At 43.0% G+C, this 24775-nt stretch overlaps 1 protein-coding gene across 3 annotated transcripts in view; it reads left to right on the forward strand.

The window, feature by feature from the left end:
- Nucleotides 1–6924: 6924 nt before the first annotated feature.
- Tulp4 (TUB like protein 4) overlaps nt 6925–24775 on the forward strand; it is a 164383-nt gene continuing 146532 nt past the window's right edge. For all 3 annotated transcript variants that reach the window (XM_041679985.1, XM_041679987.1, XM_041679986.1), the window contains exon 1: nt 6925–7046. The gene's annotated coding sequence lies outside the window, so the exon portion shown is untranslated. The remainder of the gene's footprint in view (nt 7047–24775) is intronic.

Here is a 24775-nt window from a genome sequence, read left to right on the forward strand (position 1 = left end):
AGCAGCTCACAACCATCTGTAACTCTAGTTCCAGGGTATCTGACTTGTGTGAGCACCAAACATGCGCACGGTACACTTATATGCAGGCAAATAGTCATACACACATATAAAAAGGAACAAATGTTAGTAAATAAATTTGAATCTTGGACTGGAGGTGTTACTCAGTGGCAGAGAAATTGCTAGTCATGTTTTAGACCCTAGGTATAACACACACACACACACACACACACACACACACACCACAATCTTAGCCTGGTTCTGTACCTGTGTTCATAACCACTTGAGATCGTTTGAGCTCATGGAGTTCCAAAACAGGACCCTGACTCAATAAATATCTAGTAGATAACAGAACCTCAATCTGGAGTCTGATTTATAGCATTGAGTAAGGTATTCCAGTAGGAGGCGCTCTGACCAAGATTTTTTTAAAAGCACAAACTCAAATTACGGTTTCTGCCTGAGAGATCTAGACCTCGCAGATGCTAGAATTTGTCCTTGTCTTGCTCCCCAGATCATTGTGGGGAAGTACTGCTACTCCGCGTGTGGAGCGTGTGTATCCTCAGAAGTGGTGCATCGCACTAAATGAATTTGGCTGGATTTCAGACTCAATTTTCACTAGAAAAAGAATGGGATTACATTTAAATTGGCAAAATAATGTTTTCTTAATTTCTAAATAAATTTCCTTACCCGGAGACTGTGGAAGTATTTTCCCTTCTTTTGATGCAACTGTGCATAAGATAGAGACACTTTCTTTGCCCCATATGGGAACCTATCAATGTTTCCGTATTACTCTATCCCCCGTCTCTTTCTTTGCACACACATATGTGATTTGCAAGTGTGTATGATTACATGGGATGTATATGGGTTGTTGAAGCTTTTATTTCTTTCTAATCACGTGCTTGCATGTGTGTCTGTGTGTGGCATGTGCATGTGCATAAAGTTGCCAGTGGATGCCAGCAGAGGGTGTCAGATCACCTAGGGCTTGTTAGAAAAAACAAAACAAAACAAAACAAAACCTTCGTTTTTTTTAAAAAAAATGAAAATGGCTAAAGCATTTAGATAAAAACTAAGAATTTTACAAAAAAAAAGATAAGGTTTTAATTAGCATCTAGTCTAGTTTGAGTTCGTAAGATGATTTTACTAAGTATTTGTGGATTCCAGTACATCTTTAGTGCCCGTGGTCTGTTCTTTTGTTTGTTTGGTTGTATTTTGAGACTGGGTTTCATGTAGTCAAGGCTGGCCTCAAAGTCGGTATTTGTGGATTCCAGTACATCTTTAGTGCCCGTGGTCTGTTCTTTTGTTTGTTTGGTTGTATTTTGAGACTGGGTTTCATGTAGTCAAGGCTGGCCTCAAAGTCGGTTTGTAACACAGGCTGACCTTCAGCACCTTCTGTTCCCGTCCCTGCCTCCCAAGTGCTTGGATCACAGGCCTGTACCTTGTACCACCACACCTTGCTTGTCTGCTTTTTTAGAATTTTGATTATTTCTATTAACTAAACGAACAGCTCCTGTATCACAGTTCATTCCATGTCTCTTTCGAAAGCTTTGTTGTGGAATTTCAGGGTAATGGTGATACTAAACCACAGACCTGGAATCACAATCAGGGTGGACGTAAAGATGGCTGAGGTCCTTGGAGCCAAATATGTATTGAAATAGCTGGGAAGATTTTGTAATTAAGAGGGAGCCAAACCTAAAATTGCACAAGCATTTTATCATGCTAGAATACAGACATCTCGAGGTTGCAAAGGTGTGTGGAACATACACAGGAGGGTTGTTTCTGAGTCAATGGCCTAAGCCACTGTCATTTCTGTTCCAAGCCTGTGCCGCCTGGTTCCTCTCCTGGTCACAAGATGGCAGCAGCATCCACGGCATCTTCTGCATTAGCGGTTAGCCCGTCTCAGGTTGGACTTACATTTCTCCCTTTATAGACTTAAAAATTAAGGTCCCACAGTGGCATTGTGCTTCTCTAATCAAGTTTACCCAGTTCACGGCAGGGCCGTACAAGATAGAGGAGATATTCTAACACGTCAGGTCTCAGTAAGAAGCAGAGGATGATGCATGAGCTGCTGTAGTTGTCAGCCAAGCCTGACCACCTACGTTCAGTACTGGAAACCCATGGTGAAATGAGAGAAGCAGCTCTTGAAAATTGCCTGCTAACCTATACTCATGCAATAGGCCACACCCATACCCACATGCGTATGAACAAAATAAATAACTGTAAAAAATTAAAGGGTTAAAAGGTTATTGGTACAAATCTCAGAAAGTTAGGTATCTCCAAAATAGAGGAATTACTGAATATTGGCGGTTAGTGATTTTTTTTTTGAGGCAGGGTCTCACTGTGTGTCTCTAGCTGTCCTGGAACTATGTAGACCGGGCTGGCCTCAGACTCACAAAGATCCACCTGCCTCTGCCTCCTGAGAGTCGCTGCACCCAGCTAACTGGCTACTATGTAATGGGCTGCAAAGGATCTTGGACTCATAGCCAAAGGAATATAATGAGTGGTGTGGGAGGGACAGAAGCAGAAAGGATGGAAAAAGTAGAAGTTAAACTTTAAAATGTGCCCCTCGCCACTGTAAACTGAGGGGAGCTCCACATGGAGAGGTGCAGCTGAAAGGTCTGGCCCTTGTAAACTTATTTTAGGACTTTATAGTTTCATTTGTCTGGGGTATAAAATTGCATGGCCGTGCCTTCCTTATACTACCTTATAATTAACTTTGTTCCTTGGTTTCACGTGACTTAATAAAACAAAATTGCCTATGGGAGGATGTTATAAATATTCCGAACCATGGAGAGGTCATGTGTCAGGAAACTCAATCCACTCCTCTTTCTTCATGGACTTCAGTTTTAAAAGGGCCACCCTAAAACCATCCCTGACAACAAAAATCAGAGCTGATGTAATGACCCAGACGTGTAAATCTCAGCCTCCCAACTCTCAAGAGGCTGAGTCAGAAGGGCTGTCACAAGTTCAAGAACAGCTTGGGCTACATAGGGAGACCCTATCTTAAAAAGAGAAAAACAACCCCCTCCCCCAAAAAAATGCAGCATAAAATTTGATTCAAAGAATCAGACACCAACACCCTCTTTCCACTAACAGACTAAAGTGTTTAGGCAGCACCCCCTTTCCATTAGCAGACTCAAATGTTTAGGCAGGCTGGAGAAAAGTAGCAATGTGCCCATGCTTGCCTTGGCACTATGTCACTTCTGAGTTACAACCCACATCTGTGATCCTGTCCTTTTAAAGAAATTAAGCTTTATTTATTTATGAGTATCTTGCTTGAAGGTACCACTGTGTGTCATGTGTGTCTGGGGAGGTCTCCTAGAACTCGAGTTATAGACATTTGTGAGCTGCCCTGTGGGAGCTGGGAAGTGAACGTGGGACCATTGTAAGAATAAGTGCTCTTACTCCGATATCTTCAGCCTCAGCCTTTCTAGCCCTCAGCTGCCAGCTCTAAGGGAGCTGTTTCCAGAGGGCAACTGCATCTTGAAGTTTGGGTCAGACTGTTCCAGCATATACCCTTAGAGCCTCGACACAGTCTTACACAGGAGAGCCACATCTCCCCCAGTCTCTCAACAACTTCACTTCCAACGCTCCCCGTGCCCACAACCCCTCAGCCACTGGTCTTGTCAGCCTTATGCAAGAGAGGGCCTAGGGGTATCGGGCTCATTTTTCCCACAGGAATGGGAGTTTCTTTTATAAATAATTTCTCCTGTCTCAAGACTTCTGCTAATCGAGGACAGGTGTAAGTGCCACATACTTGGTATCCTGGCATTCTGGAAGATTCAGCTGGAAGGTCATGGGTTTCAAGCAAGCCTGGGACACACAGTGAGACCCTGTCAGAAGACAACACAACAAACAGAAACCAACAGCAAGAGGTGATGTACCATTAACATTATCTCCAGAAACAGATAGTGTTTTGGGGTAGGCAAGGCTATGCATATGCCGTTTAGACCCGGGAAAGGATGGGCTGGGAGGAAGGAGAATGCTCCAGCTGCAGGCCTTGTGCACCACCCTGCCCACCTCTCTGTTTCCAGGCCGCACCAAGGAGACAAACACAAAAGCCTGGTCTCGTTTTGTAAAGCCATTTTCTCTCATTCCCCATTTCTCCCTTCCACAGTGAGCCAAGCAGAGTTTTGATCCTGGCTTTGGATCTGTCTGTGACTGTCCTGGGAGGCATTGAGAAGGATGATGATGAGGAAACATTGGGCTGAGTGGAGTTTTAGCCTCTAAGGCAGAGGCACAGATGGGAACTGAAGTTGTTCGGAGTGTCCAGCCCAGCTCATTGGAGAAATAAAATGGCCACAGCAAATCCCAGGCTACTGGTCAGGGCTGGCTTTCTTCTAGGGCCACCCTGATAGACTCTTTCCTTATCTTAACCAGCATCCCACCCTCCAAATCCCTGGGGGACACAGAGTTTTTGTTCTGGACAGCGTGGTGAATGATGGCAAGCTGCACTTGAGTCTCTGGGAGTTAATCAGTCTTGCCCTCACAAACTGCTTGTGAAAAGTGCCTGACACTAGACAATGACTCTTACAGCCCCCGCCCATACACATGCTCATCCTCACAATTTGCCCTGAGCTGGCACATTCCCCCTACACATGACTGGCAGCACCCAGAATTGGTAGAGTGTGGAAGTGACTTGGCTCAGAGCAGTCCAGGAGATGTGGGCACTTATCCTTTGTGCTGCATGCTGTGTTTCCAGTAATGAAGCCTAAGCTGGCGCAAACATTTTTGGCTCTAGGAACACACTGAAAGGCTTGCATCCTATTCTCCAAAAGTTCTGGCTCCTTTGCCATCTCCCTGTGTCCAGGATCCAGTTTCCATGTGCCTGTGCCGAGTATCTCGGTGGTTGAAGTGTTGAATCAGCGAATACTCGGGGCTTTCTTTGGATTTTGTTTCAGCCAGGAGGGTTGAGAGATACCCACTGGGATTGGTAGGTAGAGCAGAGAAAGGAGAGAGATCTCATGATACTGGGGTTCCAGGATCTGGGTATCTCAGTAATGTGATAGGGTGTCAAGAGGATGGAGAGGCAAGGAGGGACCAACCAGTCCCCTAGCTGTAACTGCAGAGCGCTTGTGCCTGCTGGACCAGCCTTCGGGTGGAGCGGTGTAGTGGTGCTCCATCCTCACCTTCTTCTCACCCTCCTTCACAGAGGCTCAGCACGCAGTGGAGAGCACACAACATTCATGCCACAACTGGGTCGTCATACTATTAGACCAGCACGGCTACCATCAGTTCAACTCTGAGCTCACTGTGCGACCCCAAGGTAGAGAAGAGTGTAATGCTCCAAATAAAGTCACGCGTCCCTCACAGTTTAATAGGGGATGGTCAGGGTGGTAGGAAGTTTTTCTCAAAGGTGAATTAGAGCCAAAGGAAAGCCAGTTAATCACAGAGCCAGTATCACTGAGCAGAGAGGGATGCTGTTCATTGGAGTGATCATCTTCAGCAGTCATTGTATATTGGTTTAATTTCCAAAATTCTAATATTGAAAAAGTATTTTAAGCACAATGAAATGAAACTACTAGGCCAGTGGGATTTCAGAGACCAGTAGAAGGGGTCCCCCTGCCAAATCTCCCTTCTAATGGCTCCCAGGTGCCCCAGATTCCTAAGTAAGAGGCAACTCTCGACACTCCAAAATTAGAAAGGTTCTTAAAAGTGTAAAATGCAGATTCACAGCCAACTCAACAAATTACTATAAGTGAGTCCCCAGGTGAGACCCAAGCTTATGGTCTTCAGCAAGCCGCCTTCCATCTGAAAAGTCACGAGAGAGAACAGACCCTTCTGGGGAGGAATAGGGTGGGGCGGGGGAGGCAGTCACGAAGCAGAGAACAGAAAGTATAAGGAAATACAATGTTAGCAGAGTGTTTGCAGTAGAAAGTACACCCGTGTTGTTCAGGCATGTAGTTGGTCCTCGGTGAATTACAAGCCAGGCTGGTCTACACAGACTTCTAGGCGATATAGTGATACCCTGTCTTAAAAACAAAGAGAAACCAAGACCTTTGTTAGCACTTACAAAATATCCAGTAGTTTTAGAACCTGACGGACTCTTACTCAAACTTCTTACAGAATTAGCGGAAGGAAAAACTTAAACTATGAATTGGCTAGCATGGTGCTTTAAATCCCAGCATTCAAGAGGCTGAGGCAGGAGAATTGAATTTGAGGCTAGCCTGCGCTAAAGAAGACCCTGTCTGTAGAACACACACAAAACCGTAAAATGCTTTTAAACGTTTGCAGATTCGCAGAAATAGAAAACAGTGCCTAACACTTTGAAAGAGACTCTCCTGTTCTTAGCTTAGCCTTAAGGAAAGATGCTGATCGCGTCTATTTTTAAATTTTAAACCACGCATTCTCTTACACCCAGCGACGCTTTCTTTGTAACGATGGAAAACCGAGGGATGGCTGAAGTTTCCGTTCTTAGCACAGCCATTGAAGAGAGGGGGTAAAGGCTGTGAAGCCTCGTTGCTTGTGTGACTTTAAATAACGCTACGGATTCTTTTCTCCCTGAAAGCAACTGGAGGGAGTACTGCCGTGACAGCGGCAACACCGCCAGAGGTACTAGAATGACTGTTTCCACGGGAGCCACGCTGGCTCATAGTACAAGCCGCCGTGTGCTCGCGAGCGGCTCCGGGTGGGCGACGCCGTGGAGTCGGCCTGACGTCCACTTCCGACCCCCGCTGGCAGCCGCGGACCCGATCGCGTGTGAAGACTCCGGAGGCGGCGAGAACCTGGGAGCATCCAGGCGCTGTGGCCGTGGTGGGAGCCGAGCGAGCGGCGCGTGGGAGGCTCGAGACCGCACCCCGCGCGCGCGCGCCCCTGCGCTCGCTCCCTGGCTCGCCCGCTCGCTCGCAACGGGCGGCACCACCCGCCGCGGATCCGCTCGGGGAGGCGCCGGTCACGTGGCGCCGTCACGTGGCCAGCAGCCCGACTGGCGGCGGCTGAGGGAGGCGGAGTCTCGGCCGAGACGCTGGGGGGGAGGCGGCGGCGACGGCGCCGAGGGGCTGCCGGAGGCGGAGGCGGAGAGGCACCGGGCCGCCGCCACGGCCGCTCGGGAGGTGAGGCTGCGCGGGGGTCTCCGGCCGTGAGGGCCCGGGCGGCGGGAAGCGGGCGGCGGGGGCCGGGCGGTGGGCGCGGCGGGAGCGGCCGGCCGGCGCGGGGCTCCTCATCGGACCCCCAGCTCTGGCGGCCCGCGCCTTGCTCGCTCGCTCGCCTTTTGTTCCGGCGTGCGAGGAGACGGGCCGACCGAGGAGCTCAGGCGTGTGTGTGTAAATCAGAAGGCGTTTGGCTTGGAGCCATTTTTTTTTTCTTCTCCTTAATTGTGGAGACAGAAAAAAAAAAAAATCCCTTCCAACGGTTTTCCCGGGGAGACTGGCTTCGCCGGCCGGGCCTCCCCTCCGTACCTCGTCTCTGCCGACCTCGGGGTCCCGGGGCGGCTCTCCCTTCCCTTTTCCCCCTTTCTGCCCTCCCCACCTTGAGCCAAGCCCCGCCAGGCAGCGGGTGAGCCGGGTGTCTGCAAAGCGGCCCGGTCACCTGTCGTGGCAGCTGCATGGCAATCCCGGCGCTTCTGCTGTCTGGAGCCTGTGCGGTTTCCTCTGGCAAAATCACGGAGATTCCGCTCCCAGCGCCAAGCCTTCCTCTTTGCCCCTGCGCCCCTCTAACCCAGCTCCTGATGCTGCCGCCAAGTTACACCGTGTTGGGGCAATTAGCAAGGAGGTGTCCACTTCTTTCCGTGGAGGCACCGCTGGCTTGGGAAGGTGAGGGCCATTGAGCTTTGTGGCTTGAATTGGGTGGAGGGGTTGACAGTTGTCAGTGGGGTTGATGTCACTTAGGGACCTCTTTCCACCTGCCTGCCTGCCCAGGTAATGCGAAAGTCAGGTTTAGACTTCTCCCTCTGGGGATAATCTGTTCCCTTGGGGGAGGGGATTGTTTTCAGGGTTTCTTTACTTGGGGACGCTCCTCTTTTAAAATTTTCTCTTTTCATTTACTTGTTTGTTTGTTTTCTTACTTATTTACTTATTGAGACGGTCTGTTTAACCCTGGCTGGCCTGGAACTCACTATGAGACCAGGCTGCCCTGATACTCAAAACCATTGCCTGCCTTTGCCTTCAGAGCTGAGATTAAGGGTTTGTGCCTCAACACCAGGCCCACCTCTGTTTTACAGTGGTCGAGCATTTTAAGGGCATTTCTTTAAGTCCTTGAAGGAGGTTCTAGGGGGGGAAATTGTTCCGAAGGTTTAGAGGAACGTAAAAACCATTCCGAGACCCTTTTATTTTAAATCTGCTTTCCAGTACCTGGAGTCTCCGCTCCTTGGTGGGAGTTTAGCTCTTGCAGGAATCCCACGGGGCAAGGTGCCTTGTTCCTGGAGAGTTCCCGTTTCTGCGCACATAACCATACTCCAATCCAGAAAACCCACGGGAAGACTTGTAGCTTTCAGAAGGGTGGCAGCTGGGAGCTGATAGAAAGTCATGTAGCGTGAGCTACATTCCAAATGGAAGTCACATGTGCCCTTTCCTGTGGTACTGTTGGAGAAATGATTGTATGAGCATTTATGAATAGCCACATCTAGTGTTTGCTTCCTCAATTAAAGAAGAGTAGTTTGTGTGAAAGAGTGACTAGATGAGAATTTCTTTAAAACATCAAGGGGAGTCTGTTTTAATAAGGGCTGTGAAAGTAGCAGCATTTCCAGGTGATGGGAGAGGTGTGGCCCTCCAGACTCAGACTTGGGAGGAAGTCATGTAGGGAAAAATACTTCCAGGCATGGAGGAAAGCCTTTCTTACCCACGTTCTGAGGAATGATAGTATATTTACTAAGCGTATTTTAAACACCTTAGAAACGATGAATGGGAATCATGTTGAACTTTCTTGTTTGCATATGGAGACATAAGAGATGCATTTAGTGATCCATAACTCTCCCTCCACCACTAACACTTCAGTGAATTTAACCTTTAAAAGGATGAATGATACATGAAACCAGCTTTTCTTTATTTTGTAATGAGTTTTTCCTTCCTTGTCCCCCTTTTATACCTCTCCTCTTTGTCTTTCTAGGTTTATTTTATGTGTTTGTGCCTGAGTGTGTGTATGTGCTGTCTGAAGCCAAAACAGGTGGTTGTGAGCCATCTGATGTGGATGCTGGGAACCAAACCCAGGTCCTCTGCAAGAGCAGCAGGTGCTCTTAGTGTGTTCACTTTAGTATGTTTTTATTATTACAACTACTACTAATAGTAGCAGAGATTATCATTATCATCATCTTTATTATTATTATTATTATTATTATTATTATTATTATTATTATTAGTTGTTTATGAAGAGAGTTTAAATCAAAGCATCCTCTGTTGGTGCTCAGATCCTAAGTAATGAAGCTTGGTGGAGATGCAACCCTTTTTCGAGCCAGAGTTCAGCCCTTTGGATAGTTATAGAACCAAATGTGAACACAGTTTTCTTTTTGAGTTTGCTGCAGGCTGGCTTCAGAAAGGTATTGGATGGCTCTTGTGAGTATGGATAAGGTAGGTGGCAATCAGTGGCTTCATGTGTTAAACAAATTCATAGCGTCCATTTTTCTCCTGTTTTCTGTAGAGGGGAAAGGTGAAGACCGTGGGAGTGGCCCCATGGTGCATTTGTTGGTAAAGTGCAGTTAAACATGGGTAAAGCCTCAGGATAAAATGCTGTGATGTAGTTAGTGCATTCCGTCCTGTTTGGGGCCTTTGAAGTCTGTTGGTCTCCCAGAGCTCATTTGCTCATACTGAGACTGTTGACACTGCATGGAATTTGAGAGAGCCTTGTCAGATCTTTCAGTTTGCCTGGGGCAATGTTAATTTAGTTACTACATTTTAACATGATTAAAATATTCTATGGTAAAGTATATGATAAAAGCTGGGATACCTTTTACTACTTCTGCCATTTTGAAAGTTCATTGGCATTAAGTACATTCATTGTTAAAAAAAAAACACTTACTGCTAAGTTTTCCAGTCTGGAGCCCATTAATCAAGAACTTTCTGTTTTTCCCTTCTCCTAACTTCTGCACCACCTCTTTGCTGCTGTGAAACTAACCACAATTAAAACCACAATAATTTTCCTTTTTTGACTGGCTTCTATCACTTAGCATGTTGTCCTCCACGCTTATCTGTATGTTACAATGTCAGAATTTCCTTTATTTTAAATATCTATATAGCAAAGAATGATATGAATGAAAAGATACGTGGGCAAACTAGAAAAATATGAGTGATATGTATGAAGTACTTCAATATGTGTTGGGCTGTAAAAACTCAGCCAAAGTCGAGCACCTAGAAAAAGGATATAAGGACGTGGGAAAGTCTTTTTTTTTTTTAAGTATTAACTTTATTATTAGCTATTATTATTTGTAGTGCTATTGGATATTGAACCCAGGATTGTAGCATGCGGGCCTGTAGGCCCTCAAGTTACCCAGGACCTTGAGCATTCTATAAGTTTTTTTATTTTTTTATCATGGAACAACATTTTAACCATTAAAAAAGGTAGGCACTAGTATACTCTGAAGCATTTTATCTCTCAGCTTTAGAATTATACAACATCCTTGGTCTTAATTTTAGGGTTACTTGTTTTTCTGTCATTGGATCGTTTAAAAGCAAATCAACTGCTTTGTAATTTTGTCTATATCTTAGTACAGCTCTAAAAAGATTTCTCACAATAAATATAATTATTTTTAAAAATAATTTCTGGGTTATCAAAATAGTTCAGTGGTAAAGGTGCTTAAAGCTAAGCTTGATGACATGAGTTTGATTCCTGGAATCCTCCTGGTGGAAGGGGAGAATTGACTCCTACAAGATGTCCTCTGACTACCACATGTGCTCTGCTTCCCCCGCCCCCCATTTCTGAGGAGGGTGTGACTCAACACTGAGAGTATTTGCCTAGAGTGTGAGAATTGCCTGGGTTTGATCTGGGATGCTTCAGAAAGAATACACACACACACTTAATATGTCAAATGTCCATTTATTACTCCCCGATTATGTTATGTGTTGTGATCTATGGTCTAAAGACAGGAACAGATTTAATTATGGAATCATCTACATATAGTTGTTTTAAGAACCAAATAAGGTCCACACACTGCAATTAAATAATTTGTTTAGCATTTTCCTCTCCTTCCCTTGCTTTACTGTCCTCTTCCCCCCTCCCCCCTCTGTCTTTTTGAGGCAGGGTCTCATTATGTACCCCTTAACTGTCCTGGAACTTGTTATTTACACCAGGTTGGCCTTGGACTTATGGTCATCATTCAGCCTCCCTAGTCCTGGAATTGCAGGTGTCTACGTGCCTGACTTTAAGTCTCTTTTATCCATAGGTTCTCCATCTTTTTTCTCTTTGTAAATTATATTGAGGAAACTGAGTTTTGCAAATTGTGTCCCTATAATGTTATGTACGTTGATTTGTTTCTTGTGTTTTCTGTGCATTGCTAGTGACTCCATGAGAAGAATGAGATCCAAACCCCTATGGATGCAAGAGACAATTATAATTTAGTATGGCAGCCTGAGCCTAGGACTAAGATGTCATTGTCAGCTTAATGTTGACAATTTAGACCCTAATTAATGCAAGTGAATTTGGTAAAATTAAAAATCAGTTATGTTGACAGTTTAGGCCTTATTAATGCAAGTGAATTTGATAAAATTTAAAATCAGTTACAGTATGGTATTACTGTGACTTCTATCCCTTTTGATAATTTGAATATTTGGACATCTGCCAGTGTGGAGTGTGAATAAGGATGATAGTAACGCACAGGACTGGTGCATATGAAGGAAAACGTGTTTACTCCTGGGTGCAGAAGAGGTTGAATTTATGTTTTCAGTCTGAAGTGCTGTTGTTAGCCATCTAATAAAAATACACAGTGTTTGACCTAGAATATCTACAATTAATAGGAATTTATCCTCTGAAATAATGAACACACACTCAGAATGAGAATAAAGAGAGTATGGGAATAGTTTTGCTGTCAGTTGGCATTCCACAGACATGGTACAGGATTGGGAAGAAATCACAGAGAGAGTTGGAATGCATTGATCTAAAGAAAGGAGAAGACAAGGAATTAGATACCTACTGCCTGTTTACTTAAAAGGCAATGTGTTCTTCAGAAATGTTGAGTAATTATCATTTATCCAACAAATTACTGTGAACAGATGAACTTGGGATTTCCTTTTCCTTTAATTATCATTTCCTTTAACGTGTCAGGACTTGTATCAGTGCGTCAATTCTGTTTTTTCCTCTTGCCTTCATAGAAGATTATTGCTCAACATTAAGTTTTGATTCTTTAAAAAAAGATTTATTTACTTATTTCATGTGCATTGGTGCTTTGCCTGCATGTATGTCTGTGTGAGAGAGTTGGATCCCTTGGAATTGAAGTGACATCGACAGTTGTGAGCTGCCATATGGGTGCTGGGAATTGAACCTGGGTCTTTTGGACGAGCAGCCAGTGCTCTTAATTGCTGAGTCAACTCTTCAGGCCCTAAATTTTGATTCTTAAGGTCTTTTAAAAATGACGCTGTTTTCCTCATTAAATATGGTTGAACCACATATATTTTCTTATGATGTCAGTGAATGAGTAGCAGTTTCTGTACTTACATGGTGTCAGCATACCCTTGAGGAGAGGAGATTAAGAGTAGAATTAAAACAGTAGTCAGCTGTGGTGAGTTACTCCTTTAATCTCAGCACTTCGAGGTGGAGGAAGGCAGATCTCTGATTCAAAGGCAGCCTGGTCTCTATGGATGTTCTAGGGCAGCCATGGCTACATAGTAAGACCCTGTCTCAAAAAATGGAAGGTAGTGATCTACCCAGAAAGCCTTTGAGAGTAACAGTGTAGCATTACAGTTTATGGTTTTGTAGATGAGAATGAGTAAGCTTTGAAGATAATCTGTGCGACCATGTAAGAGATTTCTCCCTTAAAACTACCCAGCTATTCACTTTATGCTGCAGCAGGCACAGAAGAACTGCAAACACTTTGTGAGGTATTAAGTTGTTAGATTACTAATTAAGTTGTTAGATTGGTAATTTTAATGTTTGAGTGTCTTTTTGAATGGGCATAATAGAGCTATTGAGTTAAAGTTTCTGTAATATATTAATGTCTGCTAAGGCTGAGAATTTGGCTTTTTCAAAGAACAGTTGAAATGTTTGACTCTTGCGTGTTAGTTGTTGATTTGGCTACTTTGATTACAGTACTGGTTTCTAAATGCAGTTTTGTTCAGGAACAGGTGTCTTGGTGTGTGCTTATAATCTTTCCATGTGGGAGGCTGAGGCAAAAGGATTGTGAGTTCAGGACCAACCTGGGCTCCATAGTAAAGCCCTGTCTCAACAAATAACATGAAAAACAACTCCTGCTCCCCTTCCTCCATGTGGGAAAGCTCTCCATTGCTCTATGTTTTTGAAGTCTGCTCAAGAGCTGTGGACAGATGTTACTCATTTTACTGGACACACGTTCTTTTCCCACGAACAAAGGGAAGATAATCGTAGATTATTTGGGGCACCTGACGCCTGATTTGTATGTGCATGAGACTCCTCAGACTCTAGTGGGCCTTCTAGAGCTTGCTCAGAAAACCCATCCAATGCTGCGTCCTTTCCTGTTTCTGATTGTCTGGAGTAGATGTGCCTCCCCTTGCGCACATCACTAGTTCTGGCAGCTGTGATAAAGTAGTAGTGTTGGAGCTGCTCAGGTGAGCAGCTGGCTGAACTATGAGTCTTGGGACAGTTTAAAATGTGCATGAAGAGTAGATGGGCAGTGTTGTTACCACATGTGGGGTGTTTTGCAGGAATACCTTCATTTCTTAAGTTCCAGCAACCCTCTTAGCCAATGTATGTAACAGGTGGAATGTGCAGCGTCAGTGGCTGGCCTGTTAAGAGTTGCGTGAGAAGTTAGGCTTATGGCCCTGGCCAGCAGAGCTGTTTCAGTTGTCAGAGTTACTATTAATTGTTACATAATCAGAAAGTGTAACTCTACTTTGGTATTTGTCAAATTAGAGAAACATTGATTTTAAAAAGCAATCTCAGAGCCGGGTGGTGGTGGCGCACATCTTTAATCACAGCATTTGGGAGGCAGAGGCAGGCAGATGGAGCTCTGTGAGTTCGGGGCCAGCCTGGTCTACAGAGAGTTTCAGGACAGGCTCCAAAAGCTACACAGAGAAACCCTGTCTTGAAAACAAAACTAACAACAACAACAACAACAACAACAAAAAAGCAATCTTGGGTTTAGTCTATCTGGAAGAAGGTTTGAAGAGATTGGATCATAGGAGAGCCAGGTAGATGAATGTGTTTGATGCTCAGGCTGTATTTTCTAGTCCTGCCAGACAATTTGAACCTTTTCCATCTTTCATTCTTGTCATTTTTCCTGTGACATGAGAAAACCAGTTTGGCATTTTATATGCTGGAAATTTATGAAATCCTGTAATATTTTAAAAGCCTTGAATAAAACACAACTAATAAAAGCTAGAAAGCTCACAGCTTCCTTACCTGGTCCATTCGTAATTATTTTAATTCTGTGGCAGAAATGAGAATGAAAGTGGCCTGGTACTGTTTTGTCTCTTCGCTCCATGTAGTCTGAGGAACTTGGGAATGAATGAAGTAGTGTAGGATTGGGGTGCTGCCCAGAATCTATCCATGATAACTTCCCGGAACATTAATTCCACATCTCCGTGGATTTATCATAGCATCTTACTGTGTTTGGTTTTGCATCTCTGTCCTTCTTTGGACTATGCTGTGTGATAGCTGGGTCTCTATTATCAGCAAAGTGCTAATGTGTGACGTTTACAGATTATCCCTGTAATTCAATTTTATATAATTGCATCAATCCTTGATTTTGACTAATGACTTCAGGCCTTTTCTGGATTTTGAACAAGCTGAATGGCTGTATAGAATATATTTTTAAAGTGTTTTTTTTTTTTTCGTTGTGGCTTCTTCCACTTCCGCCTCCTCTTGTTTTTATTTTTATTTTATTTTTTTGTTTTTAGAGAGAGAGTGTACGTATGTGTTAAGTGTGGAGTTCTTTATGTACCTACTGTTTTGGAACTCATTGATCTATCTGCTTACCTCTCCCTCCCAAGTGCTGGGATTGTGCTCAGCTTATTTTTAAAGTTTCAACCAATTCAAATGTTCTGAAAAATTTTGCAACATAATAGGAAGTTTGCATAATGAATGAGATTTGTGTTTATTGTACATTTCTAAGAAAAACAATTGAGAAATATTAAGTATTATAGATCTCTCTTAGGCTGAAAATGCTTTTTTTCACGGAGGTAGAGAGACTCAGCAGTGGTCATGAGGTACTTTCAAATCAACATTCTAAACATTTAATGCACTAAGTTTATTGTAAGATAGAGGGTGGCAGGCTGGTCACTTGTTTCAGAAATGGTGTGACTGTCATTCTTAGTTCTGTGAGCCTTGGGTAGAAGTTTTGTTTTCTGACTGTGTGATCTCCTTGTCTATTGGGGTCGTATCGATGCATCTCTCTTAGTTGTCTTTCATCCATATTCAGATAGTATACTTTCTCCTTGTGACACAGAAACAAGGAACTGATCTGTTTGTCGTGTGTGTACTAGACCAGCCAAATTTGGAAGAAGTATGGTAGCACTGTCAGTTTCTGGAGGTCTGTTTAAGCCAATTACTTCAATCTTTTAATTTTAATCAGTTATTGGACTTTTTACTAGATTGTTAATGACTAGCAAAATTGGTTTGAGTTGGGCCTCCTGTGGTGCTAATGAGCAGTGAAGTGGACCCAAGGTGAGATGTCTGAAGAAGGAAGTGTGCTGTGGAGTCTGGACTCATTCATATGCTAGAGATGAATGAGCTCCTAGAAACTTAGGATTTGGTCCAATTCCTTTCTCCATATTCAGTCTACCTGGTCTTACCCACTGTTCTCATTTAGTGATTCAGGAATCAAGCTGTCTTGATATCTAACATAGTTGTCTAACATTATTGGAAGAAAATGTACTGAGATATAAACCTGTTGTGGAGATAAATACTAGTTCAGAGCGTTCATGGCCACACTTTGTTCCATGTAAAAAGGTAGTTTGTTTCTTGGTCTCTGTTATTTTGTGTCTGGAATTTCTCCCTTTTATTCCCAACGTTTCTTCATTTTAATATGGTTATGTGACTGATGCTCTTAATGCTATTCTTACTTTGACAGTGTAAACTGTATGTTGTTGGGAATAGCTGGAAAGAAGTATATTCTCTATTTTAATTGTATGTCCCCTTTGTTTGTTTTTGGAGACAGGGTTTCTTTATGTAGCCCTTGCTGTCCTGGAATTCTATAGATCAGGCAGGTCTCGAACTCAGAGATTATCCTGCCTCTGCCTTCCAGAGTGTTGGGATTAAAGGCGCACACCACCACTGCCCATCTTCTGTTCCCTTTTTGTGTGTGTAGCTTCGTGCAGGCCTATGGGTTCATGCAGGTCCATGAAATGAAGACTCAGAAACACCTTGAGAATAAATTTAACCTTTTGACTGCAGGGGCCTCAGCCTCTGTGAACTGAAGTGCTTTCCCTTTGCCTCTTGGCATCTTTATTTTTTTGTTATGTTTGCACTTTAGCCTCTCGATTTCCATATCTCAAAACCACATGAATGAAGCTTCCAAAGTGCCAAGTACGAATACCTGATTCAAGAGGTACCAGAGTTTTTTGTGTTTCCTCATAACCAGTTTGCATAGGCTTTGTATTTATATCCATGGAAAACTCTCAGACAAGATTCACTTAGGGCAACAAAAGGATGGATTGGGGACTAAGTATTTATTTATTTATTTATTATGTATACAATATTCTGTCTGTGTGTATGCCTGATGGCCAGAAGAGGGCACCAGACCCCATTACAGATGGTTGTGAGCCATCATGTGGTTGCTGGGAATTGAACTCAGGACCTTTGGAAGAGCAGGCAATGCTCTTAACCTCTGAGCCATCTCTCCAGCCCTGGGGACTAAGTATTAACTCCAGAGCTAGGCCAGGTATGGCCGGGGGAGGGGGTGGGTGTATGTTACAGATAGTGAGGGTAGCTTGCTAAACCCTCTGGTGCTGGCTCAGCAGGACTCTCTGTTACACATTTTTACTTAAAAAACAATATAAATCAGTCAACCAATTATACTCTACTGGGCGTGGAGGTATACATTGTTAATCCCAGTACTTGGATTTCTGTGAGTTCAAGGCCATCCTGGTCTACAGAGTGAGTTCAGGAAATACATAGTGAGACACTGCCTTAAAAAAAAAGACCCAAATTTAAAAACATACACAGAATTAACAATCAAAATGATGTTAAAATGGATCAGTTTTAAATTATTTTATTTATTTTACATGTATGGGTGTTTTGCCTGTATGTGTGTTTGTATACTACGTATGTACTTGGTATCCACAGATGCTAGAAGAGGATGTTGGATCCCTTGGAATTGGAGTTACAAACAGTTGTGAGCTGGGAATTTAAACTAGGTTCTCTGGAAGAGCAGTCAGTGCTTTTAACTGTTAAGCCATATCTCCAGCCCAAAGATACATCAGCTTTAATTTAAATTATTAAATGTGGTAGGATACATGTTTTTCTTTCAGTATGTGAATCTCTAACTGTCCTAGGAAATGGAGCTGTAGGTGTGAGAAGGCACCACCTGTCTTGTTTTCCTGTTTGCTTTTTTGTTGAGACTAATGACTGGTGCTGAAATTTGAGTGTAGTTTTGACATGGCAGGCTTTTGTACTCCTCAGTCCCCTCTTAGGACTTCACATCTGTTTTTTTTTTTAATTTTTTTATATTTATTTATTTATTTATTATGTATACAATATTCTGTCTGTATGCCTGAAGGCCAGAAGAGGGTGCCAGACCTCTTTACAGATGGTTGTGAGCCACCATGTGGTTGCTGGGAATTGAACTCAGGACCTTTGGAAGAGCAGGCAATGCTCTTAACCACTGGGCCATCTCTCCAGCCCCTTCCTATCTGTTTTGACTTGACTCCTGTTGCAGGTTCTGAGTAGTTGAGTTTAATGTATTGATTTGGAGAGGAAAATTTTTAGGTTCAAGGAGACTTTGGAGCCATGTGTGGTTGGTTATACATGCTTTTCTTTAGCCTAGCCCCAAGAGTCAGAGGCAGGCAGATCTCTGTGAGTTCCAGGACAGCCAGGGCTGTTCCATAGAGAAACCCTGTCTTGATAAAAACAGCCAACCAAACAATCATAATAGGAGACTTTGGTTTGTAATGGAAAACAAAAGTTGGCTATGCTGGCTAGTTCTATGTCAACTTGACAGAGCTAGAGTTATTTGAGAGGAGGGAAGTTCAATTGAGACATTGTCTCCTTAAAACAGAGCTTCTCAACCTCTGGGTCACTATCTCTATGGTGATCAAATGACCCTTTCACAAGGCTTGCCTGAGACCATCAGAAGACACTGATATTTACATTATTCATAACTGTACCAAAATCACAGTCATGAAGTAGCAACAAAAAAAAATGTTATGGTTGGGGACTCAACACAGCTTGAGGACTGTATTAAAGGGTCACAGGTTGAGAACCACTGATACAAGATCAGGCTGTAGAGAAGCCTGTAGGAAATTTTCTTAGTTAATGATTGATGTGGGAGGGCCTACCCATTGTGGTTCTATGAGAAAGTAGGTTGAGCAAGGCTGTTAAGCAAAACCCCTCCATGGCTTTTGCATCAGCTCCTGCCTCCAGGTTCTTTCCTGGTTTGAGTTCTGCCTTGGCTTCCCTCAGTAGACTGGGATTTAGGATATGAAAGCCAAATCAACCCTTTCTCCCCAAGCTGCTTTTAGTCACAGTGTGTCCTCACATCTCAACAACACTGAGACGGTAGCCTTTGGCCGAGGAAGCTGCAGTGACTTGTGCTCTAGAGGAACCCCTGGCTGGGGAAGCACAAGCATTGGGTGCAGTGGGAAGGAGTGTCTGGTTTAGTGAGATTTGGAATGTGGGTTTGGACGTGTCATACATTAGGAATGTGTGAGAACAGTTGTAGCCATGGAACAAACACTTAGCCAAATAGCTTTTTTTTTTTTAAGATAACTTGGAATTTACTGTGAATATTATTTTCTTACATGTGTATTACAAATATTTTCAGTTTGCCTTTCAGATTTATGTTTGTGATGTATTTTGATATGTCAAAGTTGAAATTTCCTTATGGATGTAAACTTGTTTGTCTTTTCCCTCATAGTTTCCACTGTATGAGTTGTTTCTTTCCTTTCTTCCTTCTATTTATTTTTTTGCTTTTGAGACAAGAGTCTTACTATGTAACCTTGGCTGTCTTGGAACTAACTTAGTATATAGACCAGATTGGACTCAAGCTCACAGGCCGCCTGCCTCTGTCTGCCTCAGGGATTAAAGGTGTGTGCTGCCGTACTTGGCACTACTGTATGATTTCTTGGAAAGTGTCAGTTTGAGTGTGAGAGATGACGTGCTAATGCCGTGGTGATAAGGCTCTTTTTTCATGCTGGAACTTGTATACCATATTTAAAGATTTTGGTTTTTATTTCAAAGATAGAGCTTCTGGAGGATTTAAATACCGGTATATGGCATGAACACGGAGGTAATTTAGACCATCCCCTCCAAAGAAAACTTTGGATAAACGGTTTGATTTGCTGAGCAAGCAAGGAAGCAGTAAATGACTAACGCCCTCTTGATTGGTAGGTGCATCCACAAAGTATTATGAGCATCTTGGAATTCTGTGAAGGGGGCATCCTTTCTTCATCTATGCCCCTGGGTATGTATAGGAAGTAGCTTTCATGAATCCTTCCTTAGAAATAATTGTGAATAGCCTGTCATTCTCTTGGTCTGATTATTTGAAAAATATCAGCTAAGAAATATATGTTAATATTATAAAAACAGGCTACACGTTTTTAATGTATATAAAAAATTTTTAAGGATGACTAGGGCTTATTGTTAAAATACTGTTTCTTTTCCATGCATGATTTCCTAGGTTCAATCCCTAAACCAGGGGGAAAAAAGTAGGATAATCTAATGTTTCTCTAGTTGACCTTTTCCCATCACCCTAAGTTCCCTCCAGGTTTCTTGTAATATGATATGATCTAATTCACATACTTATAAATATGTTAATAAAACTGACTACATCTAACAAAATTCGGCAGGGATCCTGTCTAAACCCTGTAGTGGAACTACAATGAAAAGCTACGTTACTTCTGTAATTACAACAGGATGTGATTGATCCTTCTTATTTTTTACCTGTTGTGTTGTTAGGAGACCTCCCCTGAATGCTTTTAAGTCTGATGGTCTGTTGGCATCTAGGTATGATGTTAGTTGTGTTTGGGAATCTTCCGTGTAAAGGTGGGAGGGATTGCTTTCAGGTGGTGGCAGGTGTGCTTCCTGCCAAGTTGGCATAATGGAAACAGGGCTCTTCTGAGTTGCCATCTGTTTCTGGTTGATTGGAAACCAGCAGTGATTTCTGAGGAGTGAGGAACTGTTCCGTTTATGTTGAAATAGTTAGGAATTAGTAATGCATAGACCATGCTGATCAGGTCTCAAAACTGCCTGGAGGAGTTCAGACTGTTGAGTGAGTTTTGTTACCACTAAACTCAGAAGATGACTGCTTGGCTCAACCCTCTTCCCAGTCCCTGAAGAGACAGTTCTTTTCTTCCCACCCACACTAAACACTTGGCCTTGTCCAAGTACTATATTGAGTTTGTTGGGCCAGGGGCATATTATTTATATGCCTACTGTCCACTGCCCCTAGTATGTGTCCTAAGGGGTTTTGTCTGTCTCTTACTTTTTCAGGGGGCTTGTTTTTGTAAATTATGGTAAATGTAACAAACCTACTATTTTATTGTGTGTGTGTGTGTACAAGTGCATGTGTGTACAGTTTTGTGTGGGTACAAGTGTGTGAGCATTTGTGTGTGTATGTCTACTCAGAAGATACCTTAGCTATTGTTCCTCATGTGTTGCCTACTTTGTGTTTTGAGACAGTCTTGCACTGTTCCGGAACTTACAGAGTTTGCAAGACTGGCTGATTGGCTGGTCTATGAACCTGGTGTGCTGTGGGAGCTACTTTTACTCCTTCAGCCAATAACCTTTGAGATACCAGCCCAATGGGGTGTGGTATCTTTCGCTTTAAAAATAAGTGCTGCAGCCCTCTCTCTCTCTTGCTTACTTCGGATTCTGCTTCTGACTATCAGACGCTTTTCCTGTTTGTGCAGGAGGCTGTTGTCTAGGATGGTGATCTGTAAGTTTTTTTTCCCTTTAAATAAATAACCCTTTTATTAATCATAATTCCAAATTGGTGTGGGATTGTTTTGTTTTGTGACTTACTCCTTTACTGGTGTATCTTCCGGCCTCTGCCTCCCCAGCACTGGGATTACGGGCATGTGTCATCATACCTGACTGTTTTATTTGTTTTTTATTATATTTATTTATTACGTAAACAATGCTCTGCTTGCATATATGTCTGCATGCTAGAAGAGGGAACCAGATCTCATCATAGATGGTTGTAAGCGACCATGTGGTTGCTGGGAATTGAACTCAGGACCTCCAGAAGAATAGTCAGTTCTCTTAACCACTGAGCCATCTCTCCAGCCCTTGTTTCTTTTTCTAAAGATAAGATCTCACTATGTAATCCTGGCTAGCCTGGAACCAGCTATATAGACTAGGCTGTCCTCAAGCTCACAGAAGTCATTCTACCTCTGTCTCCCCACTGTTGGGATTAAAGACATGAACTACCATGCCCAGGTGGCATGGGTTCTTTAGTCTTATCCCCCAAATTTTGCTTTGTTTCTCATGTATTGTGCTCACAAAGCAGCGGTACAGAACTGATGGAGGAAGGTCATTGGCTAATAAAGGAACTGCCCTGGCCCATTTTATTGGTTAGAAGATAGGTGGCAGGAGAAAACAGAACAGGATACTGGGAGGAAGAGGAAGTGAGCGCAGAGACTCCACAGCTCTCTCGGGAGCAGATGCCTGAGAGAGAGACGCCATGCCCCGCTCCCGGGATGAAGCTCCGACCCAGGATGGACTAGGCTAGAATCTTCCCGGTAAGACCGGTTCTCACAGATTATTAGAGATGGGTTGATCGGGATGTGAGAATTAGCCTGTAAGTGCTAGAGCTAAAGGGCCAAGCAGTGCTTAAAAGAATACAGTGTCTGTGTAATTATTTTGGGGCATAAGCTAGCCGAGCAGGCGGCCTGGGTGCTGGGGACGCAGCTCCGCCACTCTTATTACTTCACAGAACAGAACAACTTGTTTCCCGTTTGACCTAGCAGTTAATTGATAGGTTAACTAGAGGAGTTAATGATCAGTAGTCCAGTGACCTACCAGAAAGTATCTCTTAAGCCTCAGCTGTGGCTTGGGTTGGGGGCACCATGTCTTGCCTCTTCTAAAATAATGAAAAAAGTCTCTAGAGCCCTCTGTTAGTCAGGGAGTTCTTGTAACAAGTCAGAGTCCTAATTGGACTAAAATGACAAGATTTTATTGGATGGATCTGCTTGTCAGCAGAATCTAGACCAGGGATCAGTGCAGAGCCTGGGAGGCTACATGGCAAAATCTGGAACCTCCACCCCCTCCCTAGTCCCTTGTTTAGCTTCCTTCCCTCAGTGCTTCCATCATAGACAGAATTTTCTACTCTTTGATCAAGGAGCTAGAACCTGGCTGCCAGCCAGCTCCCCCTTCTCTCTCCATCTTTCATATTAAAGATCCAGGTGTCTGGAGAGAGACTTACTTTCTCATGTCTATTAGGTTAGCATAAGGATTTGCATTTTCAGATGGTGAATTTAAATAATTGTAACTAGGCTCAAGTACATCTTTATTAATCAAAATAGAAGTCTATAATCAACATGATTATGCCAATGAATGCTTGTGTTTAGTACTAAAGTGTAAGAACCCATGCTTCAGGATTTGATGGCCTGTTGGAAAGCACTTTCTGCATCCTGCTGATCATGGAAATATTTCCTCTGCACAGTGTTGAGATACTGAAGATGTTTGGGTAGTCAGTTGTGGAGAGGTCAGGTGAATGCAGTGCATAGGATAAAAGTTTGTAGCCTGATTCATTCAACTTTTAAAGTGTTGATTTTATGATGTGGTGTTGAGCATTGTCAGTGGAGAACATTTGGGCACTTCTGTTGATCAATGACTTTACTAACTGGGGTTCAGAATATTGTAGTGGGATTGTATTCAAAGCAGACTACTGTACAATAGCCATGATTTTTTTTTTTGTGCAAGTTTGACATTGGGAAGTATTTTTAAACTGCTTAGTTTAGTTACTTAGATGGTCAGTGCTAGTTATATACAGTCTACTTCTGCTGTATGACAAATTCTGACTGGGGAGTGGCATGTTGTTTTGTAGAATAAGCAGGGACAACAATTCAAAATGATTTGGCTCACTTTTGGAGGGTTTCACCTTTCCTCACTGCTTCAAGTGCTATATAAGTTCTTTGGCAAACTCTTTGCAGTTCTGAGAGTATCGGCCTCAGTGAATGGCTGTTTTGAGACAAGGTCTCTTCTGTTATGCAGCTCTGGCTGTCCTGGAACTCACTGTGTAGACCAGGTTGGCCTCAAAGTCAAGAGATCCACCTGCCTCTGCCTTCTAACTCCTGGGGCTAAAAAACGTGTGCTACCAGGTCAGGCCTTTGCAAAACTTGTTGAGACTGTATGCTCCTTAGGAGTTCCTGGCCCATGTGCATTGTTGATGTGCTGAGTTGTTTCTACTATTTTAAGACTCATTTTAAATTTGAATAAGAAAATTGCTTTAGGGCCAACAAAATGGCTCAGTGTGGGTAAAGGTACTTGCTGCCAAGCCTGAGTTTCATCCCTAGGACCCATATAGTAGAAGGAGAGAACCAACTCTTTCAAGTTATCCTCTAACCTCCATGTTTGCACCCCTCCCCCCAATTAAAAAATGTAATAAAAATTTTAAAAAAGGCCAGCCAGCTGCTGAGGAAACAAAACATGTAGAAAGTAAGGTAATGGCACAGCCGCATGGCAATACATAGACTCATAGAAATGGGTTAATTTAAGATGTAGGAGCTAGCTAGAAATATGTCTGAGCCATCAACCAAACAGTGTTGTGATTCACATAGTTTCTGTGTGATTATTTGGGGTCTGGGTGGCCGGAATCAAAAGCACAAATCTCTGTTTACATAGTGGCACCCAACGTTTGGCAACATACATCTATATAAAGCCTAAGAAAACTTTAAAGAAAGTGCTTCTAGATCCACAAAAAAGGGAGTTAATTGGAACTTCTTGGTGGCCATGTTTTTTTTTTTTTTTTCCTCTCAGATAGGCTCTCTTTCCTGGTGGCAAGCAGAGGCACAGCTTCTTTATGAGATAACTTCCTGGTTCATGCTTATAGCAGGAACAGCTCTGAACAGGTCCTGCTACAGAACATTTAAATAAGATTTGTGAGTAGCATGCTACTAGTTGCTTACCTGGAGCTGGGGTGATGAGTGAGCATGGCTTGCAGAAGCAGTGAACATACTCTGCCATGTTGGGCAGGGAGGAGCCAAGAGATAGAGCTGCAGCATTAGTCTTAGCCACTCCTGCTTAGCATTAAAAAAAAAAAACCCAAAACAATAACAACAACAACAACAACAAACCTCTCCCAGTCAGAAAATGATTACAGATACACAATAAGACGACAGATTCAGACAAAAAAGACCTCTGAATGGGCCACAGTGTTGGATAAGTGTACATGGGCTTAGGAGAGAGAGAAAAGAAAGTACAGACAGTAAAGGAGTAAAGATGATTAAATATTACAAAGTAATATTTTAAAAAAAAGCCATGTAAAGATAGAATATACACAGAGTCTGGATTTTGTGTTTTCTTTGGATTTTTTGACTAGTAATGAGTTAACTGCTAAAAAACATTTGAT

The sequence above is a fragment of the Microtus oregoni genome, unplaced genomic scaffold (genome assembly GCF_018167655.1).
Source record: "Microtus oregoni isolate MIOR12 unplaced genomic scaffold, Mior012 000033F_ref0000390, whole genome shotgun sequence".
In the NCBI taxonomy this organism is placed as follows: domain Eukaryota; kingdom Metazoa; phylum Chordata; class Mammalia; order Rodentia; family Cricetidae; genus Microtus; species Microtus oregoni.